Here is a 16,083-nt window from a genome sequence, read left to right as displayed (position 1 = left end):
GGGAATTCATTTGCCTGCCTCTGATTTATGTAGCATTCTTGTTGATGCATAATTACAAGTTGGGATTGTTTATGATTGCATTGCAGGAGGAATATAAAGCACAGGAGAAAAAGGCTTCTTCAGAATGAGAGAGATAAGGAGAGAGGGAGGGGGAGCGAGAGCACATTCGGCATGATTACTACCTTCAGCCAAAGTATAGTGAGACAGTGAACAATGTCGGACAAATAAGACGTCTATGATATTGTAAAAAAAAGTATATATGCATATATACAGTGATCTCCATAATGTTTGAGACAAAGGCATATTTCTTTCTTGATTTGGCTTCTGTACTCCACAATATTACATTGGTAATTAAATGATTTCCATGTGGTTAAAGTGCACATTCTGAGCTTTTGTTAAAGGGCATTTTTATACACTGGTTTCAACATGTAGAAATTACAGCATTTTTTAATACATAGGCCCACCATTTCAGGGCACCGTATTCTTTGGTACATATTAATGTTATGCAAATTAAAATGTCTAGTACTTTTTTTTTTTGAAAATCTTTGCACACAATGATTGATTGCTTAAAATCTGTGAGGGTGGAGCTTTGGATCTTAGGCAGTTCCTTTACAAAATCAAGAAAAATATTTCTCTGTCTCAAACATTATGAAGCTCACTATATATGTCGACAATTCAATGATGTACAGGTGTAAAGCATGATACAATTAAGCAATTAACATCCTATCATGCTCTGTGGCATGTATAAAAATGCTGAGCAGGCCAAGTTGACCTAGATTTTGGATCAAGATGGCAAGAAGAAAAGATCCAAGTGACTTTCAAAAAGGGTTCATTATTGGGGCACGGATGACAGGAGATTCAGTCACAAAGACTGCTCAACTGGCTAGTGTTTCAATAGGAGCAGTGACTAAAATGACATCTCCATTTCGATCAATGGGACAAACATCAGTAAATAGAGTTGGAAATTGTGGTCGAAGGTGCACGTTCGATGACCGTGATGCTTTGATATGGAAAAAAAAAAACAGAAGCAACTCTTCATCAGGTGACGGAGAATGTCAATCAGACTGTCATGAGATCAGATCGCTTCAGCGAGAAAAGTCCTTTGACAACAACATAGTGAGGATAGATATGCATGGACAAATGTACATTTGAGAGTTCATTGGTGAAAAAACCATAGGTACTGGTCTAGAGACATGTGAAAATGGTTCTTCCATTCAGTGAGTATGAAAATGACGTGAATCATATGCTATGGCCGTTGCAGTCACCAGATCTCAACCCAATTGAACACTGTGGCAAACACGCCTGCCACAGGCCACTGAAGTAGCTTTCCAAGGGGCCCTCCAGCACAGAGACACAGGGAGAAGATGTTCAAATAGTCCATTATTACGAGGGTTGCAAGAGGTACAGCCAATGAGCAGATGTAAACACTGTCATGACTGAGAGCCTCCATGTAGTGGGGATGCAGATTAACTGTGCGCACTGATACTCACTACGCAGGTGCAGCCACTCTGCTCCCGGTCCAATTAGCCTGGCCAATATCAATTAATAACATTATTATAGCAGGTCAATTAGCTTGACCCAGGGCAGGTGTGGCTGCTTAAACCAGCCATCCCCACACCACAAACACCTATGGGAGATTTTGGACCAACGCGTTAGACAGTGCTCTCCACCATCATCATCAAAACACTTAATGAGGGAATATATTTTGGAAGAATGGTGTTCCAGAGACTTGTAGTATCTAAGCTATGGCACATTGAAGCTGTTCTGGCGGCTCATGGTAGCCCGATACCTTACTAAGACACTTGGTTGGTTTTTCCTTTAATTTTTCACCTGTCTGTGTATATTGTACGCTCACACAAATGCTAATACAAGTAAGAATGACACCTTTGCTGAATTACCTTTGGCAAAGGCAAAGCCCTGCTGACTGATTAATAGCCGCTGATGACCTGAATCCCAGGTGCTTGGAAGGGGGATCTATTCCATGGACACAGACAGCAGCTACTCAGAGGAACGGTGGATGGGTAATTAGGGCTAAAAATCATACAGCCGGTCCCGTCAGACAGCCATGCAAAAGGAACTGAACGAGACGTCCATCAGCAGAGGGCAGGAAATGGGCCAGGGGTCTGTTTCTCTGCTGCTCAGACCATGCTGTTCGTCTTTCAAGAGAGGGCACGACAGACTCGTTAGGACAGACAGTTTCCACCTCAAAACTGACAAAGTGAATCGAGCAGAAAGCTTCCTGCATTTTTCACAGATGGATTTGTGGCATGACTGACAAACGTGAAGATGTGTTGAGCCAAGATGGCTGCATCTATTTATTCATTCATGTGGGACAGTGTACAATTAAAAACATTCATGACAAGCGTGTGATGTGTTGCACACAAATTAGCCAAAAGGTCACATTTCATTGGTAGTCTGGTAGATGGTATGACATACAGCATTGCTTGCACATAAGCAAACAAGCTACTGCAGAGCAATCTAAAATATGTAGATCAGTACATGACATGTAAAACATAGAGCCAAATTAATCAACTATGTTAAAAAAATGGTGACGTTGTGATACTAATAATAATAATAATTAAAACATAAATAAAATAAATAATAATAATAGTAGTAGTCATCTCTTACAGTTGCTCGTGTAAGCCAAGTACTTCCTTCAGAAATAAACTGTACTTAGTTATTGTGAGTATCTTTTACCTTTGTCATGAATAAATTACTCAGATTGTATATCTTCACAAGCCAAAATATCATTCCATTCAGTTTGTTTAGGTACTTTTAAAACTCATTCTTATCTTTCTTTGCTATTATATCAATGTATTGGTGCTGTTTTCTCACCACATTAAATCTAATTTTCATAAGTCTCTTTGAAACTAAAGTTAGATTGTGGTCTGACAGAGTACATCTGGGTTTTGGCAAATGTTATTTGAGCAGGTCCATTTACAAGTTGTTTCATTTCAAATGTATCTGTTATACAAATAACTTCTTTTTTATCTGCCCAGTTTGAGTTTAAATTGCCCATAGAGATGTGTTGCATCTGGGGATTACACTCTTTAAGAATGTTGGTCAAGTAAGACTCTTTAGCACTTTCAATAAACATATATAGTGGGCCTAAGCATGTAATAAAAAAACTCAAAATTCATTTTGAGTTTTGAAATACACTTTTATTAGGAAGTGGTCACACTTTATCACACTATAATTATCAATGTTCTAACCAGACATTAATTATATCAAACTCTTAAATTTTAAATTTTTCATCCAGTTATTTACAACCTGATGCACAAATTTTGCATTATTTTGCACAAGATGAAGTTGTCTATTTCCTACTGCTTATCTTATTTCCCACCACATTTAAATAATTTAAATCAAACTATCATATGATGTTATGTGTGTAATAACGAGTTTTCATCAATATAAATAGGCCACTAATTTAAACTGTGACTGTTTTTTAATGCTACGATAGTTCAGCATAAAAATAGCTCATCGCCTGCGTTGTTTACTTTATACAATCTTCTTCGCTTATCTTTATCAACGGTGTGAATAATTTGGGAGGGCACGGTATCGCTATGTAGATCCTCCCGCGCCATCCTCCATCTCTCCAGACGGCCGACGAATGTCGGAGTTCATCTCCGTGCTCACCCGGGGCCGGCGGTCGCTGCTCGTTCCACTGGAAAACACGCCTGTGGATGCTCGGAGGCGAGCGTTGCGTGCCTCGCCGCAGCGCCAATGCCAAGCGATGCACGATGAATTCAGCGGCAGTGAATTGGAGTCCGTATTTACGCCCGTTGCCTCGACGCGTTTCCCTCGTGCTGTGGCTCTGCACTTCCTGCGTTAGTCCTCGTTCACGTAATCCAGGCTCTTCTTTCTCAACGACCCTTCGGTTTCAAAGTCATTCAATCAAACGGAGTCACAAATATGAAATTATTGTAATCTGTCTGTTTCCCTGTCACCTTATCAACTTGACCTTTTTTGACAATGTAGCAGTAGTCACAAATATGAAATTATTGCAATCTGTCTGTTTCCCTGTCACCTTATCAACTTGACATTTTTTAACAATGTAGCAGTGATGCTAAATTAGCCTAAGCTCCTGCCCTAACAATACCCTACTCCATCACGAGTGTCCAATCTTATTTGAATTGGGCCGGTGCGGTCGCAGAATTTTGTTTTAGTCCAGCACTATGACACCTGATTCAACTAATCAAGTAATCATGGTCTTCAATCCAGACCTTGATAAGTAGAATCAGGTGTCTTGGTGCTGGGCTATAACAGAAACCTGCTTCCACATTGGCCTTTTCCGGATAAGATTGAACACCCCTGCCCTACATATCCAGAGGATGAAACATGGCATGTGTGCAGTCATGCTGAGATGTGTGGAAAGGTGTACAGGCGATGGGAAAAAAAGGCACGGGGACTGGTGCGGACCAAAGACCGTTAGAGGGCCCTTCACTAGCACTAGCTTCCGGCAGGTTCTGTCACAAACCTCCACGTTACTCACAAGCTCTTATCTCTTCTGCCATCTCTTATTGATAAAAAGCTCTTTCTTGTTTCCTCGCCAACAGAAAAGATTTTTTCTTTCCGCTCGAAAAGGTCCGCGTCAGCATACGCGAACATCAAACTGCATTTCACTGCCGTCTTTTTCAAACCGGAACGCTACTCCCTAATGAAGCCGCATAATGGGAAGGGGCAGAAAGACAGAAGGCGGGCTGGATCTCTGCCGTGCTTTGCTCGGGATGTATTGATTGGCCTTTTGCTGTCTGAATTTCCCCAACCTGATGTAATCACTGGCAATTTGCTGAGAGCTTCTGATATTGGACCGAAGCCATTCCGCTAAACCTCGGCCCTTAAGACTGACCTACAGGGCTCGACATGTTATTTTTCAACCATTGCTAAACAGTGACCCCCCTCCCCCCACACCCCTCCCCTTCTGTTTGTTTTGGGAAAGGTGTTGGGGTGTAGATGGGAGAGAGAGTTTAGTAATCAAGAGGCTGGTGAGATGGAGGAGATGGGGAGGGAGGTTGTTTTGTGATTAGCTTTAGGTCCACTTCAGTCTCCCTTTAGTCCTGAAGCACAAGGCAAATTTTGATCATGTGCAACACTGCAATTGGATTAGAAAATAATAATTTGGGGGGGGGTGGGGGGTGGGTGTGGGTGGGTTTGTTGATTCAAATGACTATTAAAATCATTAGCAGTAGTGCTATCATTAAACAGCCTCATATCAGGATATGTCTCCAGGTGATAAGGGGTGGATGTTGCACCATGGCAATATATCCATGGTTAAAACCACTCTGAGTATATTTCACTCTGATATAGAGTCTATGTGATCCATGAAGGACTCACATCAAGCCTGCTGGTGCTTAATTAATACTCAACATTTTATTGTTGCAAATTGTGAAGCAGGGTCACGGCCAGATATTTTCAGGTTGTTTCAGAAAGCAATCAGCTGTTCAGCTGTGTAAAGGCAAGATGAACATGCTGTCCTTGATAAATACTGTGAGACATTTGGTAAGCAAATACCATTCTGAAATTTCTTTTAAAATGCCTGCCAAATTAAAATGACATGGAGGGAAATACAGTCGATAAATATTTGGACAAGGCCACAATTGTATGTTGTTTTGCCTCTTTACTCCAGCACATCTGTATTACCGCAGAACACTTCATTTATTCAATCAAATTTATTTGAAGACTTTTTTTTTCTCCCTCAAACGCTCATATCTGAATGAAAAGTGTCAGCGTAGCTTCTTTCACACAGAACAGCTTTAATGTTTGGAGGTGTCACCCTTCAGACCAAAAGCCCCAAACATGACCTTTACAACAAACAAACAAAAAAAAATGGGGGGAGGGGGTGGAGACAAGGTCACATGGAGGAATACCAATGCGGTCTCTGGCCGGGAAAGCATTCTCCATTTATTTTTAATCTCTTTCCGCCCTCCCCAGGAGCCGGGAGCACGGCTTTCCCCCTGTAAGACCTCCCATGCAGAGCCTGGGGAGGGGCACTGAGCCCTTCTACAAGCAGACACCAGCACTGCCTCTAATCACATAAAATACTGAGAGGAATTAATCACCTTCCGGAGAGCGAGGCCTTGATTTCAAATGCACCTCGCTCCGGAAGGCAGTCTGAATACCAATGTGTGTCAAGCGCGCACAATAACAATAATACACGCTTTGACTTTTTACACATTTCCAGTTTGCATTTTAATATTTAGATCGACAATTACCGCAATTTCTCCGTTCCTTAATGGGGTTTAGACATAAAAATGAATTCACATCACTGTCAAATGTATAAATTAATTAAGCTTTGCAGGCAATAACAAAAAAGAAAATGAATAAGTGATGATGTGAAAAGCGATTGTTACTGCAGTACATCTTAAAGTGTTCACCTGTAAACGAATGAGGTATTTATTAATCAAATAAATCATGTTTCACAGTTTTTCATGTTTCCAGTGCTTTGCCAGAGATCGCTGAACGGCAGTATGCTTGGCCTACATGTTATTGCGTCCTACATAATAAGGCCCCTTGGAAAGGGACCAGTACCCTATGGGTCCATTATTTCAGCCCATATAAAATGGTCTACTGGACACAGAACCTATGGACTGACAGTATGAGGCCAGACGCTTACCACTAGAACACTGAAAATGTTCATATCAGGCCACAGCAATAAACAATGGCATTGAACAGAGTAATATAAGCCTACAGTAAGAAATGAATGCATAGCACATAGTGACTTTAATTTGTACTCACTGTAGTTCACAAACTATACACTCCTGCTCAACCTGACTCCATTTCAGACTGGTGTGTGTATGACATCACAGGTCTGTGATGTCATAGTTATCACAGACAATGGCAGCAGAAGACTCAATGGTTTTCAAATGAAATCAAATCAAATACATTTTATTTGTATAGTCCTTATAACAGGAATCTCTCAGAAAGATGTTTTAGAGAGTAGCCGAAGAGAGGAAAAGCCAGGCCTGAATTCACAAATAACAAGCGCATGAGGTAAAAAAAAATAAATAAAAAAAATAAAAACTCCCTAGTGGACAGAGAAAAACCCTCAAATGGCGGTGATAAAAAAACTCCCTGATGGGAAGAAATCTTGAGAGGAACCTGGCTATAGACGGGGAGCCCATCCTCCACTGACCGACCTGGCATAAAGTGAGAGTAGAATGGATATAACAGAAATGTAATAAGGGATCTAGCGCAGCAAATGAAATGGCTCGAGCAGGTTACAGCTGAGGTATTAAACTAGCTGGAAAAGGAGAAGTCCAAATGAAGAGAAATACAGTGTGCAGTTTAGAGGGGCAGGGTGACGCATGTGGAGCTCCAGGCCATGTCAAGGCATGGGCATGAACCAGGGGAGGAACAGGGCAGCAGCGGCCAGTGATCATGGAGCGGTGGAAAGGGCTGGAGCGATCCAGTGAACTCATGGCAAGGAACAAGGCTGGAGCGGTACATGAACTCAGGGTGAGGGAAGGTCAGATGCCCCAGAGCAAACAAAGATAATGTTACGCACAAAGTAAGTGTAGCCTCTGTGCCAAAAACCTAGGATAAACACTCGTATTGAAGCTCCATTCAGCTACTACACGATCCTCAACCTCCAGTGTGTGACCTAGTATCTGATGAAAAACATGTTTTCAACATACAGAAATGCCAAGTTACTCACACATGCAAAGCACTGTCTATATTAATTTAAACTGGCAAAATCCTAGGCCTGCCATTAAAAGTATTGATATCAAAATTATGCCAAGTTACAATAAACAATATTGGCTCTCTTACCTCACACAAATTAAACATGCTGTATTCCAGCAAGGCTAACCAACGTTTCCTAAATTGTTTCAAGTAACTTGACCCTGTGTGTACAAGCATACAACATATTAAGAAGTGAGTTGCCCTCAAGTAAGCAAGCCTGTTTACCCAAATGTGGAAGTAGTTTGTGAATAGAGTCTATTGACTGCTTTGTAAATCCTTTTTGACTCCCTTGTCCTTTGACTGTAACACTACAGCTTCTCTTTGTGATGTCACAATGGAAGATAATCCTACAAACCAGGTGAAATAAAATATGGGTTGGCTGTTGCTCTACAGCTTCATGGGAACAGGAGTAAAATGTCAGCTCACTTCTAGCTCTCCAGTGGAAATTAAGGTAAGCTGTATGAAAGAGTATATGGAGCAATTCTACCACAGAAGAAGAGCCTACGTTTTGAGTGCATTAAGTACAGATCAGCTAAATTATATGCATTCTTCAATGGGGAAAATGAAGATAGGAGAATATGCCTTCTGTGGGATGTTTGAAGAAAAGGCCTGGGTTTTCTTGGTGACAGGCAGAACTTAATAAAATCTTGCCCCCTGGAGAGGCTTGGTTGGCTTGCCCTCTGAAAGAAGAAAGATGAATCATCCTGTTGTAAAATATATTTTATTCTTTCCTGTTTGGAAGTCTGGTGTTCTTAAAAATAAATGTGATTTATAGCTCATTGATGTATGACTCAAAATCAAAATGGTGTAAATACATTTCTGTGACGCCAAAGTAAAAAATATTGCGTATATGCAAATGAAACAGCAAGACATCTGCCACAGTTGCTTCTGTCCCTCCCTCTCTCCCTTTTGCTGTCTTTCTCTCACTTCCTCTATTTTTCCTCCTCCTCTCTATCTCTTGCTCTCTGCCTCTCTATGTATTTCTCTTGCTCTCCTTCCCCTCCTCTCTATTTCTCTCTCCCCCCGGAAACCTCTGGAGTCATAATAGGACTTCCTGCAACTCTATTTCTGAATCAATTGAATACTGATCAGTCATGACTGCTTGGCTTATTTCTAATATGCATGGATTCAATTCAGTAATGATGTGGGTGGGGGGGTTTGTATAGAAGAGAGCTGCAAGATGCCTCATCATCTCGGAATTAGAATCACATTCAGCCCTCAAGCACACACATCTGCATAAGGAGCACTGCAGCTGAATCACTCCTCCAATGCATTTGCCTGTGAGCCAGTGACTATTTTATGTAGTACAAGACAGTGACTATTTTATATCCTACCTGAGAGCCAGCGACTATTTTATACCCTACAAGACACAGTATTACAGGAGAGCCAATGATTATTTTACACTCTACAAGTCACACAGTACTACGAGAGAACCGGTGACTATTTTATACCCTACAAGACACATCGAACTACAGAAGGGAAGTATTTTATGCCCTACAAGAACTAAAAGAGTGTCAGTGACAGGACATCATTATATTTTTACATTTTTTAAGATTTTAAATATATTTATTCACAAATCATATTTACAATTTATAAAACACCAATTTTACATTCAGGAAAGTTAACATCACTTTAAATACAAAGAACATGCAGTTCAGTGCTCTCAAAATCCATCAGATTGCTATATATGGGTGCTTTTCTTATACATAAATGGAAAGTTAATCGTTATGAAAGTGCAACTGAATTGGAGGGCACTTGCTTGTCTGTTTCCATGCCATGGCCGTCTGCTCTGTGATTGGTCATCATTGTCCCTGTTATCAGATGAATTCCCTAGCAGGGTTGTGGTTTCTGCAATCAAGAGGTCTTCTGCAGCAAGGAGATTAAGCTAATGGCATTCCCAGATACCAGACACCCCCAATGATTTTTTCAAGCAGCATTTATCGAATGCCTCCCTTCTCACCACCCTCCCCCAACCCCACCCCCCAAGACCCCCTCCCGCACAACACACATGCGCGCACACACACACATACACAACACTCAAGCAGTGTGCTAATCAATCAGGAGTGACATGTGCTTTAGCGGTGGTGGAGGTAGCGGGGAGTCATGTTGACAGCAGTGCTAAGCAACGTGCCAGGAGTGGACCAACAGCCAGCACGTCATACGCACCTGACAGGGATGCTAATGCCCCTCGTCACCTTGCCTGGATAATAGGAGGACAACACAGAGGTTGGATAAATGTGCTACCCAATCGTTATAAGAAAGAGGGTTATATTAATTTAGTTATTTATTCATTTTTCATCGTTGTTGGAGTAGGAATTTGGGTGTCGGAATTTGGGGTGGTGTGTGTGTGTGTGTGTGTGTTCTTTATTGAGAAAATAGGTCAGAGAATAGGTGTGTTACATGTTCCTGATAAAATGGGTCAGAGAAGTGGAGTGTGTGTGCATGTGTGGGTTTGTGTTTGTGTGTGTGTGTGTGTGTGTGTGTGTGCATGCATATGTGTGTGTGGATGGGTTAGGGGGGCATAAATTGCAGACAGTATCTGCTGTTTGAACCTTGACTGTAGTCTGCTAGACTACTGAAGCCAATTACAGCTGAGAATGGCTACTTCTTGATCTTGCAGGGGACAGCTGTACCAATATACCAGATCAGATCAGGTGGATAAAGAACAGAGATGGCAGGGTATCCATTAGTCTGCTTCTGCACTGCAGAAGCATTGGAAAAAAAATTCGTAGACTTTATCTCTGCTTCTGCTACATTAAACAGTGGTACTCAGCTACATATGAAGTGTACCTTGCAAAATGTTCAGCGTTAATCATCTTTGATCGAGTGGGTTTTTGATATAAATAAACCCTGGGCATTTTGCTTTGTACTTCTCTGATTCTAATGACTGTAAACTACTCCGATACCAATCACAGTACACTACTCCAATGCTAATGACTGCACTCTACTCCAATACTAATCACTGCACACGTCAATGCTAATAACTGTACACTACGCAGATACTAATCACTGCACACTGGAACGAGGTTTATGCTAATGATGATCCTAACAAAGCCTATGAGGCTTTTTTGTCCACATGAATTATTTAAAAAAAAAACTGTCCGTTAAGAAAACTCACAAGGAAGCACAAATATGTGGACAAGCCATGGATTAGGGGATAGAGAACGCATGTGAAAAGAAAAATGTATTTATAGGATATATGTATATAGGATATTTTAAAAACATAGAACAAAAGAAGCAGAAAACAAATATAAGATATATAAAAATTAATTAAGTAGTATTATGAGATCTAATAAGAGAGCATTATCACAAACTATTGGAGCAGTATAGGAGTAACACTCAAGGAACATGGAGAGTGCTAAACAGCATAATTAAAAAGGGTACTGGAAAAACAGGCAATCCTTTGTAAAAGATAACAATACAATTATAAATAAAACAAAAGAAATTGCCAATGAATTTAACGATTATTTTGTAAATGTTGGATACAATTTAGCAAACGAGATTGCGGAGCTGAGAAATAAGGATGGTGTATATGAAGATATTGTTCATAAAAACTCCTACTCCATCTTTATTAGAGGTGCTGATGAAATGGAAATACTTCACATTGTTAAAAAATTTAAGAATAAAAAGTCCACTGACTGGACTGAAATTGATATGTCGTTAGTGAAAGATATGATAGAATGTATAGTGAAACCACTGACACATATCTGCAATCAGTCCTTCCAAACAGGTATATTTCTCCATGGCTACAAAGAGAACCGAACTACAGTCGTCATGACACGAAACGGAACCTCCCTGGTGTCATGCCCTATTCTGGCTGTCCATCAAAATCGGCAGAAGCAAGCCTGTGTGATCTGCAGTGCTGGGTGAAGACAATGAACCAGCTTCGAAGCTCGTTCGGCGGCCATGAGACCATGTGTTCACGCTCTATTTTGTGGAAAGAAAAGAAGATGTTTTACTACTGCACAGGGAGGGCCCAGGTGACACTAATTGATATTAACTTGGGACATTACAGGGAGTAACTGTTTGTTATTGCATCCTTCTGCTTCAAAAGCTGATTTATGAATCAAATACCTCTCCAGGTCCCGAAGCGCAGCTTGATATAATACTTCACTATCCTCCCGGGGAACCTGAGAGCTCTATCCAGCGCTGGACGTTTATTGAGCCGAAAAAAAATTAAAAGAGAAACATGACTGTTGTTATGGAGACGAAGAATACTGCTATTGGAGTTTTACTTGGCCACCCTGAACAGCTCACAAAAAAACAGAAAGAAAAAAGTTTAATTGTTATTTTTCAGCTGCCATGATCACAATTTAATCAACCCCAATATGTGCTTTCTGATTTTTAGTAAAGATGTACTATTCCATAAGTGTAAAAATCACTGAACCTGTGACTTGCCACTGTCGGAGTGTTTTTCTTCTCACCAGGGAGTCTTTTATTTTTTAACTTGCTTGCTTTTTGGGGGTTCAGGCCTGGTTTTGACCCAATGTTCCTTCTGTTCCTCTGTAAAGCGTCTTTGTGAGAGTTTTCTGTAAAAAAAAAAAGCGCTATACAAACAAAATTGATTTGACTTGATTTGATCTGTCACCATTCATTTCCTTTGGTGCTGTTCAGTTCCCTGTAAATGCTGGTGCCATGTCTCTGGTCTCACTACAGCAGTAATGCATCATTGCACTGACAGGCCGTGCAATAGAACAGCACTGCATGATGGGACAGAGGGAGAAGAACACAGACAGGACAGACACAGACAGGAATGCCACTCCTGTAAAAGAACCCAGCTATTCACTGCCTCTTAAGCAAAGGATTCTGGGATTCTTTATCCCTGGTTCCTTTGGGTTGTTATCACTCCGTCTCTTTCTCTAGCTGCCTCTATTTTGTTCTCTTGCACTGTGTCATAGAGGATGGCCCTTAAGAATAATGGTCTGGACAGTGATGTTAGATACATAAATGCACAGCAGCAAAATCCAGCAGTTCTGTTAAGCCTGTTAATGTCAGTCAAATCTGAACACATGTGGCAATCCAGGCCTCTGGCCTTATTTAAGCAATTTTTTAATTCAAGAGCACAATTTAGTGAGATAAGCAGTTGCTAAAACTAACTTGCTAAACCAAATTTGTGGAGAAAATAATGTAGAAGTAAAAGAATAATGCTTATGTTGACTTGTTACTCAAAGTTATGGACACAAATTTTATTGAATACAAGCCTATGTGTTGTTGACCTCAAAGACAAAATGTTTTTTTTTTTTTTTCCTGAAATGCAGAATAAATAAATAAATGATTATACGAGGCGATAGTGTTTGTTTATTTATTTATTTGTTTAACCATTAATAGGAATGATTCAGCTAACAAGTCCCCAATGAGGAAGAGGCAGCGGGAAAAGGAGACTTGGAAAACCTGGAAAGGATTCAAATGTTTGGAGCTCATCACTTTGAGTATTTTTTTTCCCATGACACTGTCTGTTGAGCCTTTTTTTTTTTTTTGCTGATGAACACACAATGCATCTGCCGTTATTAAAAGGGAATTCTGTCAAACTGCCACGCAAGTGGTGTCTTCTGGGAGCTCATTACCCTACATGTGCCGCCTCTGTTGTTTACTGCAGATTGACTGAAATCACAAAGTACAGCGCTAATGGCAGGCCACCAAAACTAGAACAGCAGGCGTTTAAAATTGTTCCTGTTTTGATGCGGAATGGACTTAATTGGTTGTTGAAATTGAGACGAACACACATTTAAATTGCTGGGCTTTGTCAACAAACCAAGGCAATTGTTTCACGTGTCAGAAAGGTGTCTGAACATAATTGTAACGGATTAAAGAAACCCTTTCCATGCCCTGTAAAGCAAGCTGTACTGAAAGGAGTACATAATATCTAAAGTTTTGACTGACAATTGTGTTACGAAGACGACTGTGCCGCTTAGAATAATGTATGCCAGCTTGTGTGCGTTCATATAAAAATGCACTTTCATGCGGTGTAATCAGTCTCTCCTTTTCTTGTGCATAACAGCATAGCTCAAGTAGGGAATAGATTTTGATTATAGGGTTGGCATAAAGATGTAAAATGCATGTGGAGAATGCCAAGAAAAGCATTTATGCTCCCAGTGTGGTGTTTGTTAATTATCGACCCGCCATGTCGTAATGAACCAATCATGTATGCCCCTCATGGGGCAACTGTAACTAACGTATTGTAGGGCAGGGGCGTAGAACAAGGGTCAATCCGTTTCAAAATTTTGTGCAAGCTCCTGCTCTTAATTCATTTAAAGAGCTCAACTGTATCTTGATCTGACATTTGTGTAAGCACAGCCGCAGTCTGGAAGTGCATTCTAAAGATTCTACTGTGCTCAAGTACAGGAGTGAACCAGTGTAGTATATATATATACGCTGCCAGAAAACTAAAACTAAGGGCTTTGTTTGAAACAAAAACCAGAACGCAGACTGGTCCTCCAGGTCCACGGTTGTGCACCCCCATTGTAGCAGTCTAAGCCTCGAGTTGAAACCCCTACAACTACATTAGTACTGGAACAGCTACCCATATGTGTGAGATAAGGATCAGATATTCCAGTCATAATGCAGTTCTGTGTTTGCAATTACCCTGATATATTTTTCCCTCATACTTAGCCCCAGGGATGTCCTGGAAGGCCGGTGGGTATGCAGGTTTTTGTTTCCACTAATTACTCTGGCTAAATGAGCTAATTGGCTGTATACACAAACACAGGTCCACAGGTTCACAGATCACATTTTATATAGGGATACTTCAGCTGTCATTCATGCACTTATCAAGAAATGTAGCTAAAATGATGGCATACATGTTAGAGCTAATTACGTAATTAAGGCCAGAAGTTGGTGTGCAAACCAGATACAAATACAGCTCTCTGGTTAGCCTGCTTCTCAAATAAAGAAGCAAATAAAAAAACTCCACATACACATAAGGGTCGATCAGGGATATTTAAATCTGGCCCTTGGGGGCCAGTAGTGCTGCTGGTTTTCATTTTTACCCTATGATCAGGACTGGTTTATACCTGAGACACCAGGTGCGTTATATCTGTAGCTAATCAGTGGCATTAATCGATCAATTAACTATCGAGTAGAAAAGACAGCCAGCAGTACTACTGGTTTTAAGGGCTAGATTTGAGTGTCCCTCGTGTAGACTTTATTTAAGGTGAGAGTTTTGAGTTTGATAAAGATAAAGCGATGGCCAAAAGAGAAGATTACCTGAGCGACCTTCATGCATCATTCTGAGAGTGAACACATTTTCTCCCTAAATCGTTCCGCAGAACTCAAAGCCCAGGAGCCTCTCCTCAATGGTGTTAAATCATCTCGCTGAGAAACCACGCTGGATCACAGCTCTGATGTATATATTTCAATTAGGGCATAGTTTCGCCTTGTTTTTCAGGTTTATTTAAACATTACGAGGTCGCCGCCATTGCCGTGCTGTATGGTTAGGGCCTTGGGAGCAGCAAACTGTCAGTGAAGCCTGGTTCATCTATTACAGACGACAGCCAGCCTCCCAACCCCCAACCCCTACCCTATCCTTCGCCTGCTGGAGAAAGAGCTGTTTCGCTCATCTCCTGGGAAGAAGCCTTCCGCTATCCCTCATCGCAATGAGCCCTGTGCCGTTTGATCTTCGAATGGAGGCGTGTTCAGCAGAGCAACATCTTAACCACCGCAATCTATCTATGCCTTTACAGCCAGCCCACCTGCGGGCATCTCACAGAAGAACCACGCCATTTTGTGTCTCTTGTTTCCTTTTTTTTTTTGTTTAAGGCTAATCTCAGTGGCGTGCCTGATCAAACAATGCACGCTTAGTGACACATTGCCTTCCTGGATTTCTTTGGGGAAAATATCTGGCCAAAACCGTTCCTTCTTAATCACGGAAGTCTTTGATCATGAACGAAAAAAAATAATAAATCAATTCGCAAGATGGGCAGGGTTTTTTTTTCTGACACAAATTGCTGCACATCTGCGCTGACAACTTCAGAGCGGTGTCATTTCCTTTCTTTCTTTCTCTCCTCTGAGTAAACTTGTTAATAATTGGATGTTTTATTTGCATTCAGACAGTGTGTTGATATTTAAGTGTGTGTGTGTGTGTGTGTGAGAGAGTCGGGGGGGGGGGGTGTAATAATTTCAGCCTGGTTAAGGAGCACTTATTAAAAGCGCAGTGTTGCATTAATGATGAGCATTGAGAGACACAGCGCTGAAATTGCACCCGTCCTCCTGAGGGGGAGCCGCCATCTAAGGATCCCACCTTTGATTGGTGGGAGGAGCTGCCAGAAGACCCTGTAACACAGGGCCCATCTGCAGTGTCCCCCCCCACATGCAAGACAGGAGTACCCCAGCATGACATCTTACACTGTGTAGATTTAGACATACATATGCATACATATTCCCTCCATAGAGCTGGATTTGAACTGC

The 16,083-nt window shown here is 41.1% G+C and overlaps 1 long non-coding RNA gene across 1 annotated transcript; it reads left to right on the top strand.

The window, feature by feature from the left end:
- Positions 1 to 14,767: 14,767 nt before the first annotated feature.
- Positions 14,768 to 15,712, top strand: LOC135258597 (uncharacterized). Its single transcript, XR_010331028.1, has 2 exons — positions 14,768 to 14,912; positions 15,164 to 15,712. It is a non-coding gene; the product is annotated as an uncharacterized LOC135258597 (long non-coding RNA).
- The last annotated feature ends 371 nt before the right edge of the window (positions 15,713 to 16,083 follow it).

The sequence above is a fragment of the Anguilla rostrata genome, chromosome 7 (assembly GCF_018555375.3).
Source record: "Anguilla rostrata isolate EN2019 chromosome 7, ASM1855537v3, whole genome shotgun sequence".
NCBI lineage: Eukaryota > Metazoa > Chordata > Actinopteri > Anguilliformes > Anguillidae > Anguilla > Anguilla rostrata.
Note: the sequence above shows the minus strand (reverse complement) of the source record. Positions and strands in the feature narration are given on the sequence as shown.